Genomic DNA, 22998 nt, shown 5'->3' with positions numbered 1-22998 from the left:
CTTGCTCTTTATCGTGAGGGGGAAACGAAGCGAAAGTTTCAACAAGCGCCTCGATGCGTTCAGTTTGGCGAAGTGAAACAGCTCTATCAGGCGAAGGAGACACACTGAGGAGGAGAGAGCGAGAGAGAGAGAGGGAGGGAGAGAGAGAGGGAGGAAGGGGGGTGAGGGGGGAGGGGGCGCTGGTGGATTGGGGTTAATCGCCTCTTCATTCTCTCATTCTCCTCTGGTCTATTGCTACTTGAGTTTAATCCCTCCTTTTCCCTCCTCCTCCTTTCCTTCATTTCTCTCCTTTTCTTCTCCGTTTCCTCTATCTCTCTCTTTTAGTTCCGTTCTTAGTTTTGTCTTCTTTCTCCTTCTCGCCCTCTTCTCCCTTCTCCTCCTCCTACTCTCTCTTTCTTCTCCCTCGTCCTCTTCCTCTTCTCCCTTTTTTCCCATTCTCCTCCTCTCTTTCTCCCTCGTCTTATCTCTTTCTTCTCTCCTCCTCTTCATATTCTCTCTCCTTTCTTCTCTCTTTTCCTCCTTTTTTTCCTTCTCCCTCGTTGTTTCTCCCTCGTCCTGTTTCCTCCCTTCTTTCCTCTCTCTTTTCCTCTCCTCCTCTCTTCTCTGTGCTCCATCATTGCTCCATTTTCTCCTCCTTATTCTTTCATTTTCCTTAACATCTCACTTTACAGCCTCATTTTCCCCTTCATTAATTTGCCCTGTACGTACTCCTCCATATTCCTTCTTTAACTTCTCTACTTCTTCTTACACTTCAACTAGTTAATGTCTTCTTTCCATCTCATTTGTATACTTATTCCAGCGTGTTTTATCGCCTTCAAGTGCATCTCAGTTCGGTTATCTATTTCTCTGTTGATTGTGGGACCCCTTATCGCATTGCTACGTATTGTATTCTGTTTCTTTTCATTTTCTATCGTGTGACCCTTTTCCGCAGTCCCCCCTAACCTCTTCGATTCTATTCTGTTCTATTCCTTCCCATTTTCTATCGTGTGACCCTTTATAGCAGTCCCCCCTAACCTCTTCGATTCTATTCTGTTCTATTCCTTCCCATTTTCTATCGTGTGACCCTTTATCGCAGTCCCCCCTAACCTCTTCGATTCTATTCTGTTCTATTCTTTCCCATTTTCTATCGTGTGACCCTTTTCCGCAGTCCCCCCTAACCTCTTCGATTCTATTCTGTTCTATTCTTTCCCATTTTCTATCGTGTGACCCTTTATCGCAGTCCCCCCTAACCTCTTCGATTCTATTCTGTTCTATTCCTTCCCATTTTCTATCGTGTGACCCTTTATCGCAGTCCCCCCTAACCTCTTCGATTCTATTCTGTTCTATTCCTTCCCATTTTCTATCGTGTGACCCTTTATCGCAGTCCCCCCTAACCTCTTCGATTCTATTCTGTTCTATTCCTTCCCATTTTCTATCATGTGACCCCTTATAGCAGTCCTCCCTAACCTCTTCGATTCTATTTTGTTCTATTCTTTCTGTTTTCTATCGTGTGACCCTTTATAGCAGTCCCCCCTAACCTCTTCGATTCTATTCTGTTCTATTCCTTCCCATTTTCTATCAGTGACCCTTTATCGCAGTCCTCCCTAACCTCTTCGATTCTATTTTGTTCTATTCTTTCTGTTTTCTATCGTGTGACCCTTTATCGCAGTCCTCCATCCTTCCTTCTATTATTGTTCTATTGTATTCCTTTCCATTTTCTATCATGTGACGCTTTATAGCAGTCCCCCCTACCCTCTTCGAGTGCTCTTCTATTCTATTCCTTCTCATTTTTTCTTTACCATATTTCCTCCACTTCTTTCTTTCTCTCTGCTTCTTCGTTTTCTCCTCTCCTGTTACCCTGCCCTCCCCCTCTGTCTCTCTCTCCCCAAACCTCATATCCCTTCTCATTTTCTCTCATACTCATTTTCTTTCCCACATAACCTATTTATTTTTGCTTCGCCGTTTCCTCCTCTCCTACTTCTTTTTAATGAAGGATATTGTAAGGAAGGGGGTTAATGGTGAAGATATAGGTGGGGAAGAAAGTGAAACAGTTCTACTAAGCATTCCTCTACTTCCCCTCCCCCTCTCACCCCCAAATTGGTCACGGATTAGGATAGAAAAGTTTACCATCTATAATTTCCCGCGGGACTTTTTGTTTCAACTTTTACGGGTACAGCGGCAAAGGATCGGGAGAGGATGATCCGATTGGCCGCCACTCGTCAGGATATCACAGAAGGATTCGACATTTTGGATCCTGCTATTCCTTCTTTTCCTTATACAGAGACGAACTCGGACAGACAAACACAGAGACAGGTACAGAAACAGAGACAGAGAGACAGACACAGACACAGAGACACTAAGATACAGAGACAGAGACAAATACAGACTCCTCAAAACAGACACAGACAAGCCGAAACAGCGATACACAGACAGACACACAGACGCACACCCACACCAATACCCACATACCCCTCCCCCCCTCCACCACCACCACCAGCACAGGGATGGTTAACGATAAAACAACAGCTGGCTCTAAACATCAACGGGTTTTAAAGAACTGGGACCTTAGACTGTAGAGGGCGAAGACATTGGCTGGGGAAGGCCTCTGCGGAATGTAATAAGAGGAGACTGGAACGCCGCTCTTTTATCACGGAGGAGGAGCGGAGCGAGGAGGAGGAGGAGGAGGAGGAGTAGTGTTGTATGTTCATTGCTTCTTCGGGACGCAACTTCCAGGTGTTCAGTATTATCATCTTCTCTCTCCTTGTCTCTAGAGGAAGGTGTTTATAAGGTACTGGACGCGGCCAAGTACTGGATCGCCCTCATTTTTTTTTTTTTTTACAGCAGACTGACTGACTAACTGACTGACTGACCGACTGACTGACTGGCTGACTGACTGACTGACTGTGACTGATAAAAGAAGAGAGGAGAAATTTGAGAGGGAGACGAGGGAGAGAGGTGAAAGGAAAAAAGGGAAAAGAGGAAAACTACGAGAAGAAAGAAGATAAGGAGAGAGAAATAAGAAAGGAAGGAGACGAGAGAGGAGGAGGAAAAAAAAGGACGGAGAGGAAAGATGGAGAAGGGAAAGGTGGAAAAGGAGGACGAGAAGGAGAAAGGAGAAAATTAACCGGAGAAGGAGAAAAAGGAGGATGAGGATGAAGAAGAGGAGGTTGGAGAGGAGGAGAAAAAGAACTCAGAGGAGGAGGACGAGGAGAGGGAAGATGATGGAGGGAAGGACGAGGAGGAGGGGGAAGATGATGGAAGGAAGGAAGACGAGGAGGAGGGCGAGGAACTGGAGTAGCAATAGTCGTAGACGGGAAAAAGATGCGTCTGATTACCCTGGACGAGCCCATCAACCATCCAGGAAACTTTTACAGCCACGAGGAAGAGAGGCTGGGGCAATACCGCGCCGGGAACGAGGAAAGGATAATCCCGAAGTGTATGTAGGAGGCGGAGGAGGAAGAGGAGGAGGAAGGAGGCTGAGAACGTGACAAAAAATGGTGAAAAGAAGTGAGGAATATGAGAACGAAGGTGATGACGATGATGATTAGCAATGAGAAGGAAAATAATGGGGAGAATGATAGCGGTAAAGAAGACATTGGTGACGAAGACAAAGGAAAGGATAACAAAAAGAAGAATAGTGAAGAATATGAGAAACGGAGGAGAATAAGGAGACGGAGGAGGAGAAAGGGAGGAAGACAGGTATGAATATGATGAAGAGGGAGATTATGTGGAGGATTATGACGAGGGCGAAGAAGAGGAGGAGGAGGAGGAGGAGGAAAATCTGGAATAAAAGAGAATGAGGAGAGAAGTGACAACGAAGGAGGGGAATGGAGTGAATGATAGTGACAAGAAGACGACGAAGAAACTGAGAAAGAAAATGAGAAGTAGAATGGAAAGGGAAAAGGTTAGAGGAAGAGGAGGAAGAGAAGAAAGAGGAAAGACTCAAACTGTTAAACTTGCATTCTCTGGAAAGGCGAAGGGTGCGTGGAGACATGATCGAGGTTTATAAATGGATGAAGGGCTTTAATAAGGGAGACATTCATAAGGTTTTGTTGGTAAGAGAACCGGGTAGGACACGAAGTAATGGGTTTAAACTGGATAAATTCAGATTCAACAGGGACATAGGCAAAAATTGGTTTACTAACAGGGTGGTGGATGAGTGTAATAGGCTTAGCAGTCATGTGGTGAGTGCCAATACAATTGTCACATTCAAAAATAGATTAGATAAATTCATGGACAGCGATATTAGGTGGGGTTAGATACACGGGAGCTACACGGGAGCTTAGGTTCAGAGGGGCTGCCTCGTACAGGCTTCCCGGCCTCTTGCAGACTTCTATGTTCTTATGTTCTTAGGAAAAGGGAACAAGATGAAAGGAGAAGAGACGGAATGGAAGAAACAAGGTGGAAGAGTTGAAGAAAATGATAAAGACAGTGGAAGAGTTGAAGAAAATGAGAAAGACAGTGAAAAATGAAAATAGGAAAATGTTAGAGGAAAAGGAGGAGGAGGAAGGGAAAACAAGAGAAGAGGGAAAGAAACCAATGAGGAAAACATGAAAAAAACTAAGAAATTAAAGAGGAAAATGACAAACAAAAATAATGAAAGAGATTATTAAAGGAAAAGGAGGAGGAGGAGGAGGAAGAGAAGAAGGAAAGGGAAACAAGAGGGAAAGAAACCAATGAAGGAAACATGAAGAAAACTAAGAAATTGAAGAAGAAAATGACAAACAAGGAAAATGAAAGAGATTATTAAAGGAAAAGGAGGAGGAGGAGGAAGAGGAGGAAGAGACGAATTAAAGAAACGTGGAGGAGGAAGATAAGAAGATAGGAAAGAAAAGGGAAGATGATGGGGAAGGAAAAGAGGCGGAGAAGAAGGAAGAGCAAAGAGGAAGAAGACGTAGATATAGAAGGAGGGAAGGAAAGAAGGAAGGAAGGAAGAGCAAAGAGGAAGAAGGCATAGATATAGAAGGAGGGAAGGAAAGAAGGAAGGAAGGAAGAGCAAAGAGGAAGAAGACGTAGATATAGAAGGAGGGAAGGAAAGAAGGAAGGAAGGAGAGCAAAGAGGAAGAAGACGTAGATATAGAAGGAGGGAAGGAAAGAAGGAAGGAAGGAGAGCAAAGAGGAAGGCATAGGAACAGGAGGAAGGAAGGCGGGAAGGAACAGCGAGGCGTGAAAGGCTCGCTGAGATGACCAATAACAATAGTTCTTTGCTGCTAACGCCGGGTAACTACTTTGAGAAGCCATTAAAAGTTGGCCTCGCGTCATCACAGACTCATTATATAGCTCTCAATTTTCGCTTCTTTTGATGTACTTTTTCCTCCTCCTCCTCTGATTTTCCTCTTCCTTCGCCTCCTCCTCCTTCTTTTCCTCCTCTCCTGTTCTTCTGTACTTTCCTCTCTTCTGGTTTTCCTTTTCCTCCTTTTCCTCCTACTCCTCTGTTTCCTCTCTTCTCGCCTCCTCCTCCTTCTTTCCTCCTCTCTGTTCTTCTACTTTCCTCTCTTCTGTTTCCTTTTCCTCCTTTTCCTCCTCTTCCTCTGATTTTCCTCTTCCTTCGCCTCCTCCTCCTTCTTTTCCTCCTCTCCTGTTCGTCTATACTTTCCTCTCTTCTGGTTTTCCTTTTCCTCCTTTTCCTCCTACTCCTCTGATTTTCCTCTTCCTTCGCCTCCTCCTCCTTCTTTTCCTCCTCTCCTGTTCTTCTGTACTTTCCTCTCTTCTGGTTTTCCTTTTCCTCCTTTTCCTCCTCCTCCTCTGATTTTCCTCTTCCTTCGCCTCCTCCTCCTTCTTTTCCTCCTCTCCTGTTCGTCTATACTTTCCTCTCTTCTGGTTTTCCTTTTCCTCCTTTTCCTCTTCTCCCTTCACCTGTTATTTTTCTTTCAATTTTCTTTTCTTTCCCTCCACTTTCCCGTCTTATGATTTTTCTCTTCGTTTCCTCCTCCCCTTCCTCCTCCTCCTCCTCTTTCTTCTCTCCCTTTGCTATAGTTATGATAGACGGATGAATGGATAGACGGATAGATATACAAATAGAAAGGTGAGATAGATCGATAAATACATTGACATGCTGTTATTTATTGTTATTGCTTATTCCTGTTCTCTCTGTTCTTGTCGTGTTCTCATCCAAAATCTCACTCATGGGTCTCCCTCATTTCTTTCATCGACTCCACGCGGTCACGGTCACCAAACCTAATTTCTGGGCCCCTAGTTGACACTTCGGCCCGGCTTTTGATCTCTCCGCGGCTCTTTAAACACCGGAACTTTAATACTAAGAGAAGGGGGGTGAGGTGGAGGGAAGGAGTCTTGCGGGCGTTGACAAAGGAGAAGGTAGAAGAGGTTTAAGAGAAGATGGAGGAGGAGAAGGAGGAGGATGAAGAGGGTAAGGAGATTGATGAAGAGGGGAAGGTAGATGGTCATGAAGAGGAGGAAGAAAATGAATGAGTTGGAGGAAGAAGAATGAGAAGAAAGAGGAAAATGAGGAGGACGAAGAGGAGAAGGAGGAGGATGAAGAGGGTATGTAGATTGATGAGGAGGGGAAGGTAGATGGTCATGAGGAGGAGGAAAAAGATGAATGAGTTGTGAGTTGGAGGAAGAAGAATGAGAAGAGGATAATGAGGAGGAAGAGGAGGACGAAGAGGACAAGGACTAACAGAATGAGTAATGAGAAAGTTTGGAAAGTTTCGTTTAGTCGGCGCAACATCTGTGGTCATATGCCGGAGAGAGACAGGAGGGGAAGGAATTATAGGAGAAGGAAACAGATCCCAGGAGACGGGACACAACCCCCGATTAATACCTGGTACCCATTCATTGCTGGGTGGACAGGGGCGTAGGGTATCGGAAGAGTCCTGAGAAAAACATAACGAGTCTGCGAGGGACCAGTTATTGACAAGCACAGGACAGACAGCATAACAGGCAAAGGACAGACAGCCAGGAACCCAGTGAAAGCGAGGTAGATACAGAGAGCTCACAGTGGTTCGTTACAGCCTTGGACATTCACCTCCAACCCGAGCCTAACCGCAGAGCAACCACTTAACCGACTCACACCAGCGTTGGCAAATTGTCGTACTCTGACCACTGCATCTATCTCTTTTAGGCTCCAAGACGGTCGTAACCACACAACTAATGATAGAAATTTAAAGTTATCGTTAAAACTGTTAAATGTTGATCGTTTTCGTTTTTTCTGGTATACTTATTGGTCAGAATCTACGAAAATGAAATGCGGTGAGTACGATAATTTGACAACGCTGACACATCCATACCCATACCCAGCCACATCCCTTCCCCACACTCCCTCCCTCTCTCCTCCACCCACACCCACACCCAGACACCAACACCCAGCTACCCACTTTCCTTCCCCCCACACTCCCTCTCCTCCAGCCTCACACCCACACCCAGACACCAACACCCAGACACCAACACCCAGACACCAACACCCAGACACCAACACCCAGACACCCACACCCAGACACCAACACCCAGACACCAACTTCCCTTCCCCCCACACTCCCTCCCTCTCCTCCACCCTCACACCCACACCCAGACACCAACACCCAGACACCAACACCCAGACACCAACACCCAGACACCAACACCCCACACTCTCTCCCTCTCCTCCAGCCTCACACCCACACCCAGACACCCACACCCAGACACCAACACCCAGACACCAACACCCAGACACCAACACCCAGACACCAACACCCAGACACCAACACCCAGACACCAACACCCAGACACCAACACCCAGACTTCCACCCAGACACTCACCCTCCACCACACCCTCCACACCCACACCCAGACACCCACACCCAGACACCCACACCCAGACACCAACACCCAGACACCAACACCCAGACACCAACACCCAGACACCAACACCCAGACACCAACACCCAGACACCAACACCCAGACACCAACACCCAGACACCCACACCCAGACACCAACACCCAGACACCAACACACAGACACCTACACCCAGACAACAACACCCAGACACCAACACCCAGACACCAACACCCAGACACCAACACCCAGACACCAACACCCAGACACCAACACCCAGACACCCACACCCAGACACCAACACCCAGACACCAACACCCAGACACCAACACCCAGACACCCACACCCAGACACCAACACCCAGACACCCACACCCAGACACCAACACCCAGACACCCACACCCAGACACCAACACCCAGACACCCACACCCAGACACCAACACCCAGACACCAACACCCAGACACCAACACCCAGACACCCACACCCAGACACCAACACCCAGACACCCACACCCAGACACCAACACCCAGACACCCACACCCAGACACCAACACCCAGACACCCACACCCAGACACCAACACCCAGACACCCACACCCAGACACCAACACCCAGACACCAACACCCAGACACCCACACCCATACACCAACACCCAGACACACACCCAGACACCAACACCCAGACAACCACACCCAGACACCAACACCCAGACACCAACACCCAGACACCCACACCCAGACACCACCACCCAGACACCAACACCCAGACACCAACACCCAGACACCCACACCCAGACACCCACACCCAGACACCAACACCCAGACACCCACACCCAGACACCCACACCCAGACACCCACACCCAGACACCAACACCCAGACACCCACACCCAGACACCCACACCCAGACACCAACACCCAGACACCAACACCCAGACACCAACACCCAGACACCCACACCCAGACACCAACACCCAGACACCAACACCCAGACACCAACACCCAGACACCAACACCCAGACACCAACACCCAGACACCCACACCCAGACACCAACACCCAGACACCCACACCCAGACACCAACACCCAGACACCCACACCCAGACACCCACACCCAGACACCAACACCCAGACACCAACACCCAGACACCAACACCCAGACACCCACACCCAGACACCAACACCCAGACACCCACACCCAGACACCCACACCCAGACACCACACCCAGACACCAACACCCAGACACCCACACCCAGACACCAACACCCAGACACCACACCCAGACACCAACACCCAGACACCAACACCCAGCTACCCACACCCAGACACCAACACCCAGACACCACACCCAGACACCAACACCCAGACACCCACACCCAGACACCAACACCCAGACACCAACACCCAGACACCCACACCCAGACACCAACACCCAGACACCCACACCCAGACACCAACACCCAGACACCCACACCCAGACACCCACACCCAGACACCAACACCCAGACACCAACACCCAGACACCCACACCCAGACACCCACACCCAGACACCCACACCCAGACACCCACACCCAGACACCCACACCCAGACACCAACACCCAGACACCAACACCCAGACACCAACACCCAGACACCCACACCCAGACACCAACACCCAGACACCAACACCCAGACACCAACACCCAGACACCAACACCCAGACACCAACACCCAGACACCCACACCCAGACACCAACACCCAGACACCCACACCCAGACACCAACACCCAGACACCCACACCCAGACACCCACACCCAGACACCAACACCCAGACACCAACACCCAGACACCAACACCCAGACACCAACACCCAGACACCAACACCCAGACACCCACACCCAGACACCCACACCCAGACACCAACACCCAGACACCCACACCCAGACACCAACACCCAGACACCCACACCCAGACACCAACACCCAGACACCCACACCCAGACACCAACACCCAGACACCCACACCCAGACACCCACACCCAGACACCCACACCCAGACACCCACACCCAGACACCAACACCCAGACACCAACACCCAGACACCAACACCCAGACACCCACACCCAGCTACCCACACCCAGACACCCACACCCAGACACCCACACCCAGACACCAACACCCAGACACCCACACCCAGACACCAACACCCAGACACCAACACCCAGACACCCACACCCAGACACCAACACCCAGACACCCACACCCAGACACCAACACCCAGACACCCACACCCAGACACCCACACCCAGACACCAACACCCAGACACCCACACCCAGACACCCACACCCAGACACCCACACCCAGACACCAACACCCAGACACCCACACCCAGACACCCACACCCAGACACCAACACCCAGACACCAACACCCAGACACCAACACCCAGACACCCACACCCAGACACCAACACCCAGACACCAACACCCAGACACCAACACCCAGACACCAACACCCAGACACCAACACCCAGACACCAACACCCAGACACCCACACCCAGACACCAACACCCAGACACCAACACCCAGACACCAACACCCAGACACCCACACCCAGACACCAACACCCAGACACCAACACCCAGACACCAACACCCAGACACCAACACCCAGACACCAACACCCAGACACCCACACCCAGACACCAACACCCAGACACCCACACCCAGACACCAACACCCAGACACCCACACCCAGACACCAACACCCAGACACCCACACCCAGACACCAACACCCAGACACCCACACCCAGACACCAACACCCAGACACCCACACCCAGACACCCACACCCAGACACCAACACCCAGACACCAACACCCAGACACCAACACCCAGACACCCACACCCAGACACCAACACCCAGACACCAACACCCAGACACCAACACCCAGACACCCACACCCAGACACCAACACCCAGACACCCACACCCAGACACCAACACCCAGACACCCACACCCAGACACCAACACCCAGACACCAACACCCAGACACCAACACCCAGACACCAACACCCAGACACCAACACCCAGACACCCACACCCAGACACCCACACCCAGACACCAACACCCAGACACCCACACCCAGACACCAACACCCAGACACCCACACCCAGACACCAACACCCAGACACCAACACCCAGACACCAACACCCAGACACCAACACCCAGACACCAACACCCAGCTACCCACTTCCCTTCCCCCCACACTCCCTCCCTCTCCTCCAGCCTCACACCCACACCCAGACACCAACACCCAGACACCAACTTCCCTTCCCCCCACACTCCCTCCCTCTCCTCCACCCTCACACACGCACTCGCTTCCAATCTTCGTCCTCACAGAGAATCGACGAACTCCCACTGCGGCTTTACACATGAACACACACACTCTCTCCGCCATTTATGTAAAGCACCTCACACTTGACTGCCCTGAAACACTGCCTTCCCCTGCCTTGCCCTTCTCTGTCCTTCTCTGTTGTCTCCTGTTCTTCCTTCCGTCCTTGTCTTTCCCTGTCGTCTCCTTCCTTGTCCTGTCCTATTTTGTTCTGCTCTGTCCTACCCTGTTTTTCCTGGTTTTATCCTGTCCTATTTTGTTCTGCTCTGTCCTTTCCTTTCCTGCCCTGTCCTTTCCTGTCCTACCCTGTCTTTCCTTGTTTTATCCTGTCCTGTCTTGTCCTGTCTTGTCCTGTCTTGTACTGTCTTTTCCTGTCTTGTTCTGTCTTGTCCTGTTCTGCCTTGTACTGTCCTGTCCTGTCGTGTCCTCCTATCCCCCTCTCCCCTACTCCACACACACACACACATACACACACACACACACACACACACACACACTGATCCCTCCTTCCCCCACACACACTGACACTCCCCCCCCCCCACACCCTCCTCCTCGCGCACACACACACACACACACACACACACACGAGAGTTTATCTCCTAGAAGTTAATCGTGAAATCTGAGAAGAAATAGAATTACAATATAAGAAAGTGGGATGAATATGGGAATTTTTATTTATTTATTTAAGAGGTAAGGAAAGTGAAATCCAATGAAAAAGTAGAAACAGAATGGAAGAAAGAGGGAGCATGAGAAAAATATTTAAAGAAGTAAGGAAGGCGAGGTCTGAGAACAAAATGAAAATAGAATATCAGAAAATGGGAATGTGTGAGGAAATTATTTAAAGAACTAAGGAAAGGGAAATCGAGGAGCAGATAATATGGAAGAGAGAGAGAGAGAGAAAATGCGATGAAATTTTATGACAGAAAGAGTAATTGAAATCTGAGGAAAAATAACGAAACAGAAGAGGCGAAATATGAGAAATCTATTTACAGAAGGAAGGAAGGAAGATGAGAGATTAAAGTGAGCAGAAAGATATACACTCAAAGGTAAAAACAGAAAAGAAGAAAGAGGAAAGAGGAAAGAGGAAGCGTAGATCATGAGTGAGCGGAAACGAGCGCTGAGTAAAAAACAAAACAAAAAAAAAAAAAACATGCATTAGAGATGACATAAGGATATAAATAAATAAGAAAGCAAGCAAAAGGAGAAGAGGGAAAGAAGAAAGAAATGGAGGCAAGGTTGATGGAATGAAGGGAAATGGAAAGTTACGAATGAAAGAAAGGGAATAAGAGGAAGGAAGGAAGGAAAAAGATAAGGAAGGAAGGAAGGATGGGAAATAGAAGGAAAAAGGAAAGAAAGAAGAAAGACAGGAGGGCAGGATGGAGGGATGGAAGGGAGGTGAAAAGGAAAGAATGAAGGAAGGAAGGAAAGGAAGGAAAAAAAATAAAACAGAAAGGAAACAAGGAAAAAGAAAAGAAGAGAGAAAGAAATGGAAGCAAGTTGAATGAATGGATTGAAAGGGTGTATAAGCAAGGAATAGATAAATAAAGGAGGAAATAAAAGAAGGGAAAGAAAAGACAAGGAGGAAAAAGAGGAATCAGAAAGAGGTTGACGTTGAGAGCACTTACGGCCAATCATCAAAGGGAAGGAAAAACGCCGAGGAGCTAGAATAGAAAGTTCGTAAGTTCGTAAGTGGGAAGACAAGAGAACGAAGGGCAAGAGCTACAAAGGGCAGGAGGAAATTCGATGAGGTAAGCCTTTGTCGAGAAAGCTTTGGTATGGAACTGTGCCCGATGGAGGGGAGACGGAGAGGAGATAAGGGAAGGGAGGGAATGACAGGAGAAGAGAGACTGACAGAGACACAGACAGAACGGACGAAGAAGCGATGGTAAAAGGAGTTAAGGGAAGGGAGGGAGTGACAGGAGAAGAGAGACTGACAGAGACACAGACACAATGGACGAAGAAGCAATAGTAAAAGGAGATAATGGAAGGGAGGGAATGACAGGAGAAGAGAGACTCACACACACACACACACACACACACACACACACACACACACACACACACACACACACACACACACAATGACCCGTACGAAACTATATATAATCGAGAGTAAGAAGAAGAGGAGATAAAGAAAGGAGACGAAGAGAGAGGAGAGAGACACACACATACACACACATACAATAGTTGAAGAGACGAAAATAAGGGCAAGCAAGGTGAAATTCTCCTTATGAAACTATGGCTGGTCGAAGGTAAGAATTAAAATAGTTAAGACAAGAAAGGAAGGAGATGAAGGAAGGAGACAGAGACAGACACAGACATACACAATAGCAAGGGCAGAAATGTGGGAGCGAGGGAGGTAATTCTGGAGGAGATGTGAGATCCCTGAGAAGACTGAGGAGGCGAGGGAAGACGAGGAGGAGACGAGAGGAGGGCACCAGGAGACAGGCTAAGAGGGCGGAAAGTGTTTGGTGTGAAGGGAACGGTGGTGGTGGTGGTGGTGGTGGTGTGAGCTTATTCGCGAGGTGACGAGGAAGGGAAGGAAGGATTTACAGGCTCTTGGTGAAGGAATAATGCTTGTAAGGATCATTGAATTATTTGTCTGGAAGGGAAAGTGAGGAGAGAGAGAGGGGAAAGGGAAGGGAAAGAGAAGGTGAGGGGAGAGGGAAAGGTGTAGGAAGAGAAGGAGAAGGGAAGGTGAAGGGAGAAATGGGAAGGGAAAGGGGGAAGGTGAAGGGAGAAGAGGAAGGTGAAGGGAGAGGGAGGGAAAGGGGAAGGGAGAAGGGAAGCGGAAGGGAGAGAGAAGGTGAAGGGAGAGGGAGGGAAAGGGGAAGGGAGAAGCGAAGGTGAAGGGAGAAAGGGAAAGGTGAAGGGAGAGGGGAAGGTGAAGGGAGAGGGAGGGAAAGGGGAAGGGAGAGAGAAGGTGAAGGGAGAAAGGGAAAGGGGAAGGGAGAGAGAAGGTGAAGGGAGAGGGAGGGAAACGGGAAGGGAGAGAGAAGGTGAAGGGAGAGGGAGGGAAGGTATAGGGAGAGGGAACATGACCTAAACAGCCACCTCCTCCTCCTCCTTTGATGAGCACAAACAAATATGAAAAATAACGGGGTGACAATAAAGTAAGCAGAATAAAAATAAAATAAAGCGGGAGGGGGACAAAAACAATATGTACCTAATGAGTTTACAGGTGAGTGTTGACTTCCTCGGTGAATTGTGTTAACTAAAAACTAATAAAAATTGGATTAAAACAGCACAGCGAAAATAAAATGATAACGACGATCGAAATTTTTATACCCAACATTTTCATAACAAGGTGAGGGGAACAAAAACAAGACCAAACCGATATTGACTTTTGCTTGGGTGAACTTCGTCAATTTTGTTAACTGAAAAACACTCAAGAAAGCGGAAAGTTGGAAAGCTTCGTTTAGTCGGCGCAACATCTGTGGTCATATGCCGGAGAGAGACAGGAGGGGGAAGGAATTATAGGAGAAGGAAACAGACCCCAGGAGACGGGACACAACCCCCGATTAATACCTGGTACCCATTCACTGCCGGGTGGACAGGGGCGTAGGGTATCGGAAAAGCCGCCCAATTTTTTCCACTCCGCCCGGGAATCGAACACGGGCTCTCTCGATTGTGAGCCGAGTGTGCTAACCACTGCACCACGAAGCCCCCCAAGAAAACGGAACGCGTCAACAAGATGAAAATGACGTTCGAAAGTATATATGTGACATTTTCCGAACAGCAACAGCTCGGTAAAATTGATCTTCCACAGCGACACACACGAGACGGGACAACTTTCCTTTTTAATTTAGAATATTCTAATTTTTCCGCTCCACCTCACGCACTCTGCCTCGCCTCGCCTGGCTGCCTCGAAGACGACGACCGTTCACGACCCGGAGACACGCGCCGACCATCACGTGCCGACCGTAAAAGAGTTCTGACATGTTAGGTACAGACCCGTCACGCCTCCGTGCCTCCGTACCAGAAACGCACTTATTAAACGACGCACGCCAGTGGTAGAAAAGAAGGGAAAAAGAGGCGAAGAGGAGGAGGAAGAGAAAAAAGATGAATACAGTTGAAGAAAAGGAAGATAATAGTTACTTCAAGATGACTGAAATATATACAAACGCACTTATTAAACGACGCACGCCAATGCTAAAAATGAAGGGAAAAAGAGGCGAAGAGGAGGAGGAAGAGAAACGAAGATGAATGCTGTTGAAGAAAAGGCAGACAATAGTTACTTCAAGATTACTGAAATATATATAAAGGAATCTCGATTATAATATATTGATGAATACAGTAAAAAAATAATATATAAAAAAATGAAAACTACGAATTAACAATAGATTAGAGAAAAGCTGTTACAAATTGGATCATGAAAAGAAGTAAAAAAATAATTAAATGATAATGACAGTACGAGAATCAGCGAAGTGTTAAGAGATGACTGAGGATAAGGCGGCGGAGAGGATCGGAAGGGAAGGATGACAGAAGGAAATTGAACAGGAGAGAGAGAGAGAGAGAGAGAGAGAGAGAGAGAGAGAGAGAGAGAGAGAGAGAGAGAGAGAGAGAGAGAGAGAGAGAGAGAGAGAGAGAGAGAGAGAGAGAGAGAGAGAGAGAGAGAGAGAGAGAGAGAGAGAGAGAGAGAGAGAGAGAGAGAGAGAGAGAGAGAGAGAGAGAGAGAGAGAGAGAGAGAGAGAGAGAGAGAGAGAGAGAGAGAGAAGAGAAGAGAAGAGAAGAGAAGAGAAGAGAAGAGAAAAGAAAAGAAAAGAAAAGAAAAGAAGAGAAGAGAAGGGAAGAAAAGAGAAGAGACGAATAGAAACGAAAGGAAAAAAAATAAAAAAGGAAAGGAAAGGAAAGGAAAGAAAAAAAAGAAGAGAAGAAAAGAGAAAAGAAAATAACCACACACGCACACACACATGCACACACACACACACACACACACACACACACACACACACACACACACACACACACACACACACACACGCACGTGGGGAGGATGGGCAGATGGCGCCACTTATGACCATGGCTTCAGGAAACGAATGGAAGCCTTTTTGAGAGTGATTTTTTCTGGTTCTGTTTTGCCCGCACACGGAAACCATACTTCTTTTTTTTTTTTCCTCTTTTCAATTCTGCCAACTCGCACATTTGACACCGCTGTTTTTCCTTCTTTTCCTTTTTTTTTTTTTTAGTTTGCAATACCACACCGTACTCTTGCCTATGTGCTCTTGGTAACGAACTTAATACGAATAAACTTCAATTTTTCTTTATATATTGGTATGGAAATGATTTGATGTTTCCCTTCTCTGTATTGATTTTGTCCTCTATATTTTTGGGGGGGTTAACGGATATGTTTATCTTCTGTATATTTGTCCTTTATACTTTTGGGGGTTAACGGATAGGCGAACAGACAGACGGGGCGAGGCGAACACCCTGCAACACTTCCCCGCTATCAGTGAGGCGGGAGATAACAACACAGACAGACACACTCATGAGAATGCAAATAAACACAACAATGGGAATGGAAAACAAACATGCACACACACACACACACACACACACACACACACACACACACACACACACACTGGTATCCCCCCCCTTCCCCCACACACACTTACACATACATACACTGACATCCACATATATAAATAAAGGGAAACCACACACACACGAGCCACAGGAAACACGAATGAAAGCACACAGAAGAAAAGGAATAAACGAGAAGGCAAAAAAAGATGAAGTAAAAGGAAAACAGATTCGTACAAGAGAACTCACAGGAATGAAAACACAGAGAAACAAAATAAAGAATAAATAAAACAAGACGATAAAAACAACAACAGACAAACACACACGAAAGGCAAGCCACACAAATGACACCACAGACAAACACAAAAGGAATAAATAAATAAACAAAAAAACGAATATGTACCTCAACACAGGAAGGCTTTACCACAAAAAAAAAAAACTTATCTGGTCTGAGCTTGACAAAGAGAAAAAAGAGAGAAAGAAAAAAAAGCAGCGCTAGTGTGATCTTAAACCGTCGCTTTATTGGAGTGTTGAAATGTTTATGTGACAGGGAGATTGTTGGTGGGGAGAGGAGGGGGGCGGAGGCGGTGGTGGAAGAGGAAGGGTTAAGACGAGGAGGAAGAGGATTACGTTGTGGAAGTGGAAGAGCAGGAGGAGGAGGAGGAGGAGGAGGAGGAGGAGGAGGAAGTTGTAAGTTTCGTTTAGTCGGCGCAACATCTGTGGTCATATGCCGGAGAGAGACAGAAGGGGAAGGAATTATAGGAGAAGGGCACAGATCCCAGGAGACGGGACACAACCCCCGATTAATACCTGGTACCCATTCACTGCTGGGTGGACAGGGGCGTAGGGTATCGGAAAAGCCGACCAAATTTTTCCAATCCGCCTGGGAATCGAACCCGGGCTCTCTGCGGGGGGGGGGAAGAGGAGGAGGAGGAGGAGGAGGAGGAGGGCGGCGAAGACGAAAATGTGAGACGTACAGACACAGATAGAGAGACAGACAGAAACGGAGAAGAAAGAGATGGAGGCAGAAACAGACACACAGACAGACAGACAGACAGACACAGACAGACAAAAAGACAACTCAACCGACACAGAAACAGACAAGCAATTAGACGCAAACAGATAGATGATTGACAGAAGAAAAAAATTGTATGTAAGGAACTATATAAACGGACCAGACCAATCTAATTAAATGTTTGATAATTTAAGAGATACAGAAAGGAAGATTTTTTTTTACGAGTAGAAATATAACAGGCTTTACGTCTTTGCCTGTCGCTAGTTTTGCTTCCATTCTCTTATAAATAAACAATGCTTTTTTAATAGTGATGCACGGAAGAAGTAGGAAAGGAATCACATATTTTAAGGTATAGCCAAATATTCACAATTCGGAATGATAAGAGAAATGAGGTAAAAAATTTCAAATATAAAAATTAAATAGTAAATATAAATACAAAAAGATACCGAGTTCCGGGTAAAGCCAAAAATATTTAAGACCGCATCAAGGGCTTAGCCAAAAATATATATCAAAACATAACTCGGGATAACAAATAAATAGAAAAAAATATATGAAAGTCTTCCGGGGTGAACCAAAGACATATACATAACACAGCAAATTCAGGGGAAACAAAACAAAACGAAAGGAAAAAAAATAATGCGACAAGCTTATAAATGCGGAAACGAAAGAATTAAAAAAGGAAAAAAAATAAAACCTTACACCTCTGCCCATCCCCTGGTGAGAACAAATCCTCAATTACAATTTCATATAATTTCCGGCCGTGAATGCGACGAGGTTGGGGTCACTTAAGCCTTGGTCCTAATGGCGGTGTTAGTTTTATGAGTGCACGGAGGGAGGGTAAAGCCAGCTGTGTGTAGGTGTGTGTGGAAGGCAGGGGGCATGTGTGTGTGTGTGTGGGGGGGGGGGGGGTTAAAGGCGAGAGGAAGGATAGGGGGCGTGTGTGTTGGGGGGGAGGGGGGTTGTATGTGTCCTGTGTGTCTCTGTGTCTTTCTGTCTGTATCTGTATCCATCTGTGTCTGTCTGTATCTGTGTCTGTGTACGTGTGTGTCTGTGTAAGTGTGTGTGTGTGTGTGTGTGTGTGTGTGTGTGTGTGTGTGTGTGTGTGTGTGTGTGTGTGTGTGTGTCTGTTGCAAGAACGTGTGGGTCATATTCTTAAAACATTTCGGTGACTAAAAACACATAATTGATAACGCTTTCATATGAGTTCTGGGGATTTCTAGAGATAGTTTTATGATTCTGGTGGTAGTTGGACCCTTTTTCTATACCACGAACCCAAATATACACTCATAAGAACCCGATTCATCTCTTTTTTGGTCTTTTTTTTTGTACAGCTAAGGAGACTGTTCAAGGGCGTAAAGAAAAGTATTAAAAAAAAAGCCCGCTACTTACTGCTCCTGAATAGAGGTCAAAGGAGTGTCCAAAAACAGAGGTGAAATCATCTCAGAATACCGCCCAGTGTGTCGTCGCGAGGGAACAGATTGCAAGCGGCGTAAAGTAAGGATATAAACATTTGCACGGAGAAAAGAAGGAAGGCGATATTGTGGGGGGAAGGAAATGCGGAAAGAAAGCCATTGACCGGTTAGCTTATTGGCACGGGGCTAGGAGGGAGGGAGGGGGAGAGAGAGAGGAAGGAAGGAAGGGAGGTAGGAAGGAAGGGAGGAAGGGGAAGAAAGAAGGAGAGGAATAGACAGGCACTGATTGTTGAATGGAATAAGGAAAAGAAAGAAAAGGGAGTTTGCATGTAAGGAAGAGAGAGATTACTGGGATGGGGTCTGGGAGGGAGGGAGAAAAGAAGGGGAGGAAAGGATGAAAGAGAGAGAGGTTGGAAGGGAGAGAGGCAAGAATGGAGGAGAGGGAAGGAGTGAGGGAAGTAGGAAGCTGAGAGATAAAGGAGGGAGGAAGGGAGGAGGCATATAGACATACAAATTGTGAATGGAATAAGGAGATGGAGGGAAAGGGAGTCTCTATGTAAGGAAGGTTAGTATAGTTGGAATGAAGGGAAAAAGGAGATTCTACGTTGATTGGGGTAATTTGCGGGTAAGGGAGACTGAGGAAAGAGAGGAAAATGGAATGAAGCGGAACAAAAGGAGGACGGACGGATGGTAGAATAAGGAAAAAGAGGAGAGAAGGACGAAGAGAAGGAGGAGGAGGAGAAGGAGGAAGAAGAAATCAAAAGGAGGTGGATTTCAAGGTGATGAATGAATGGATATGACAGAGGTAGACTGACTAAAAAAAAAAGAGAAAGAGGAGGAAGAGGAACATTCGGAGGAGGAGGAGGAGGAAGGGAAGGAAGATATCAAAAGGTAGAAAAAAAGAAAAAGGAGGTGGATTTCTGGGTGATGAATGAATGGATATGACAGAGGTAGACTGACAAAAAAAAAAAAAAGAGAAAGAGGAGGAAGAGGAACATTCGCAGGAGGAGGAGGAGAAAAAGAATAGGAAAAAGGAAGATAAAGATGTGGAATAATATCTTACTGATGAATGAACGAATGTGGAAGTAGCAAAATGATGAAAGAAAAGGAGAGGAGGAAGAGGAGGAGGAACAGGAGGAGAAGGTCAGAAGGGAAAAAAAAGGAGGAGGCGGGATAATTTCTAACTAATAATTGAACGAATGAAAGAAAGAGAAAGAGGAAAATAACAGAACAGGAGAAGGAGGAAGAGGATGAGGAACAGGAGAAGGTCAGGAGGGAGAAAAAAGGAGGAGGCGGGATAATTTCTAACTAATAATTAAACGAACGAAAGAAAGAGGAAGAAGAACAGGAGGAGGAGGAGATAGGAAGGCCGAAAATGGAAGAGGAGGTGAAGGTTCGTAGGAAGGATTCGCCGGGTAAAAATATGCCGGCAAATATACAATAATTTCACCTTCTTTATCGGCGTCCAATATCCCACGGGCGGTTGGTGGTCGCGGGAGGCAGGCGAAGGGAGACTTGTTCCTTTTCGTCCCTCGTGGCCTCCAGCCGACACCTAGGGGCGGAAAAGAAATACCTATGCAGACTTCACTATTTGACGAGAAGGAGAGTTAAGTTTTGAGATATAACAGGCTTGGAGATTTTCTTAGGGGGGGGCTATATATCAACCTAACTCGGCGCTATATACCCTACTCCCTACATCTGTTGATTAAAGAGAGTTCCTGCTGAGTCAGATTACCTTAACTTAGTGGTGGATGCGTGAAAATTATACATGCAAGAGTTTGTTAGAAGAGATATATTGACGATTTAAAATACTAGCAATGAAAGGGTAGAACAGAAAAAATACACTTACAGCGAGAATGTACTAAGATAAATACTGACATTATTGTACATTTTTAAAAGCTTACACTGAGGAAACTAGAAAAGATACATTGGTCTCCCGGTGATTATAAACAGACCTTTGATGATACTGATGGAGTTATTAAAATACATATATGATGAAAATGTGTTAGGAAGAAAAACACTACCACATAATTTTAAAAGCTTACTCTGAGGAAACTAAACAAAAGATACATTGCTCTCCCGGTGATTATAAACAGACCTTTGATGATACTGATGGAGTTATTAAAATACTTATATGGTGAAAATGTGTTAGGAAGAAAAACACTACCACATAATTTTAAAAGCTTACTCTGAGGAAACAAAAAAAAGATACATTGCTCTCCCGGTGATTATAAACAGACCTTTGATGATACTGATGGCGTTATTAAAATACATAGAGGGTGAAAATCTGTTAGGAAGAAAAACACTATACCACTTAATTTTAAAAGCTTACTCTGAGGAAACAAAAAAAAGATACATTGCTCTCCATGTGATTAAGAATAAACTTTTGATGGTATTGATAGTTTCCGCACTCCTGGCCTGCTTCCCAAAGGCATAACTTTCACAAAAATCGTATTGATCCAACTATTAAAGGCGATTGGAGTGGCGTGTGCCTTGCTAACGCCCCGAGACTAAAAATGGAAGGAAAGGAGGAGAGAAAAGAACAAGGGAGAGAGAAGAGGAGGAGGAGAAGGAAAAAGAGGATAGGCTGCATATTGCTGAAGAAAAGGAAGATAGAAAATAGCAGAGACCCCCAACAATGAAAATGAAAGGAAAAGGAAAGGAGGAGAAAACAATGGAGAAAGAGAGGAGGAGAAAGAGGAAAAAGAGGGTAGGCTGCATATTGTTGAAAAAAAGGAAGGTAGAAAATAACAGACCCAAACACTAGAAATGAAAGGAAAAGGAAAGGAGGAGAAAACAGTGGAGAAAGAGAGGAAGAGGAGGAGGAGGAAAAAGAGGGTAGGATACATATTGTTGAAGAAAAGGAAGATAGAAAATAACAGACCCAAACACTAGAAATGAAAGGAAAAGGAAAGGAGGAGGAAACAGTGGAGAAAGAGAGGAGGAGGAGCAAAGAAAGACACAGACAATGGAGGGAAAGGAAAGAAAAAAAAGGAGAAGGGAAAGACGAGGAGAGAAGAAGGAAGAGGAAGAGGAGGAGGAGGAGGAGGAGGAAGAGGAGGAAACAAAAGCTGAATATTGCGGAAGAAAAGAAAGGCACAGACAATGGAGGGAAAGGAAAGAAAAAAAGACAAGGAAAAGACGAGGAGAGAAGAAGGAAGAGGAAGAGGAGGAGGAGGAGGAGGAGGAGGAAACAAAAGCTGAATATTGCGGAAGAAAAGAAAGGCACAGACAATGGAGGGAAAGGAAAGAAAAAAAGGACAAGGAAAAGACGAGGAGAGAGGAGAGAAGAAGGAAGAGGAGGAGGAGGAGGAGATGAAACACCGAACGAATATTATAGAAGAAAATGATGAAAGAAAATAATAGATATACTCCTCTTAAATTCCCTCTCTGCATACTCTTGAAAATTTTTGGGCAGGTCACCTTTAACCTTTAACCTCACAAGTTCCCATCATAAATTCTTCCAGGTCTGCTCATTCCTTCTGCATCACTAAATACACCCGACCCACATCCGCCCGTGAGCCGATGCGAGCAATTCCGGAAGGCTCATTAGTAGAAAAGAGAAGATGGCGCCACTATAAACACTTGCCTGCGCCATGACGGGCTGGGGCCGAACACCACCCAGGCGCCTCAAGCAAGCCTACCGGTGCCATAGGCGTAGACGTAAAAAAAAAAAAAAAAAGATGCCTCCAGTATATTATAGTGTAGAATGAGGGTTTAGTGAGTTTTCGTGAGTCTTTCTACAGGATTTTTTATTTTTTTTATTTTTCTGTGTCTGTCTGTCTGTGTGTGAGTATGTGTCTGTGTCTGTGTCTGTGTCTGTGTCTGTGTCTGTGTCTGTGTCTGTGTGTGTGTGTGTGTGTGTGTGTGTGTGTGTGTGTGTGTGTGTCTGTCTCTCTCTCTCTCTCTCTCTCTC

The 22998-nt window shown here is 46.4% G+C and overlaps 1 long non-coding RNA gene across 3 annotated transcripts in view; it reads right to left on the bottom strand.

Moving 5' to 3' along the window:
- The window catches only part of LOC126987744 (uncharacterized), a 57446-nt gene that overhangs the window by 9378 nt on the left and 25070 nt on the right, over positions 1 to 22998 (bottom strand). For all 3 annotated transcript variants that reach the window (XR_007741137.1, XR_007741135.1, XR_007741136.1), the window contains exon 3: positions 20533 to 20634. This is a non-coding gene — a long non-coding RNA (uncharacterized LOC126987744). The remainder of the gene's footprint in view (positions 1 to 20532; positions 20635 to 22998) is intronic.

This window comes from Eriocheir sinensis, chromosome 66 (genome assembly GCF_024679095.1).
Source record: "Eriocheir sinensis breed Jianghai 21 chromosome 66, ASM2467909v1, whole genome shotgun sequence".
Classification (NCBI taxonomy): domain Eukaryota; kingdom Metazoa; phylum Arthropoda; class Malacostraca; order Decapoda; family Varunidae; genus Eriocheir; species Eriocheir sinensis.
This window is presented reverse-complemented; position numbering and strand designations above follow the sequence as displayed.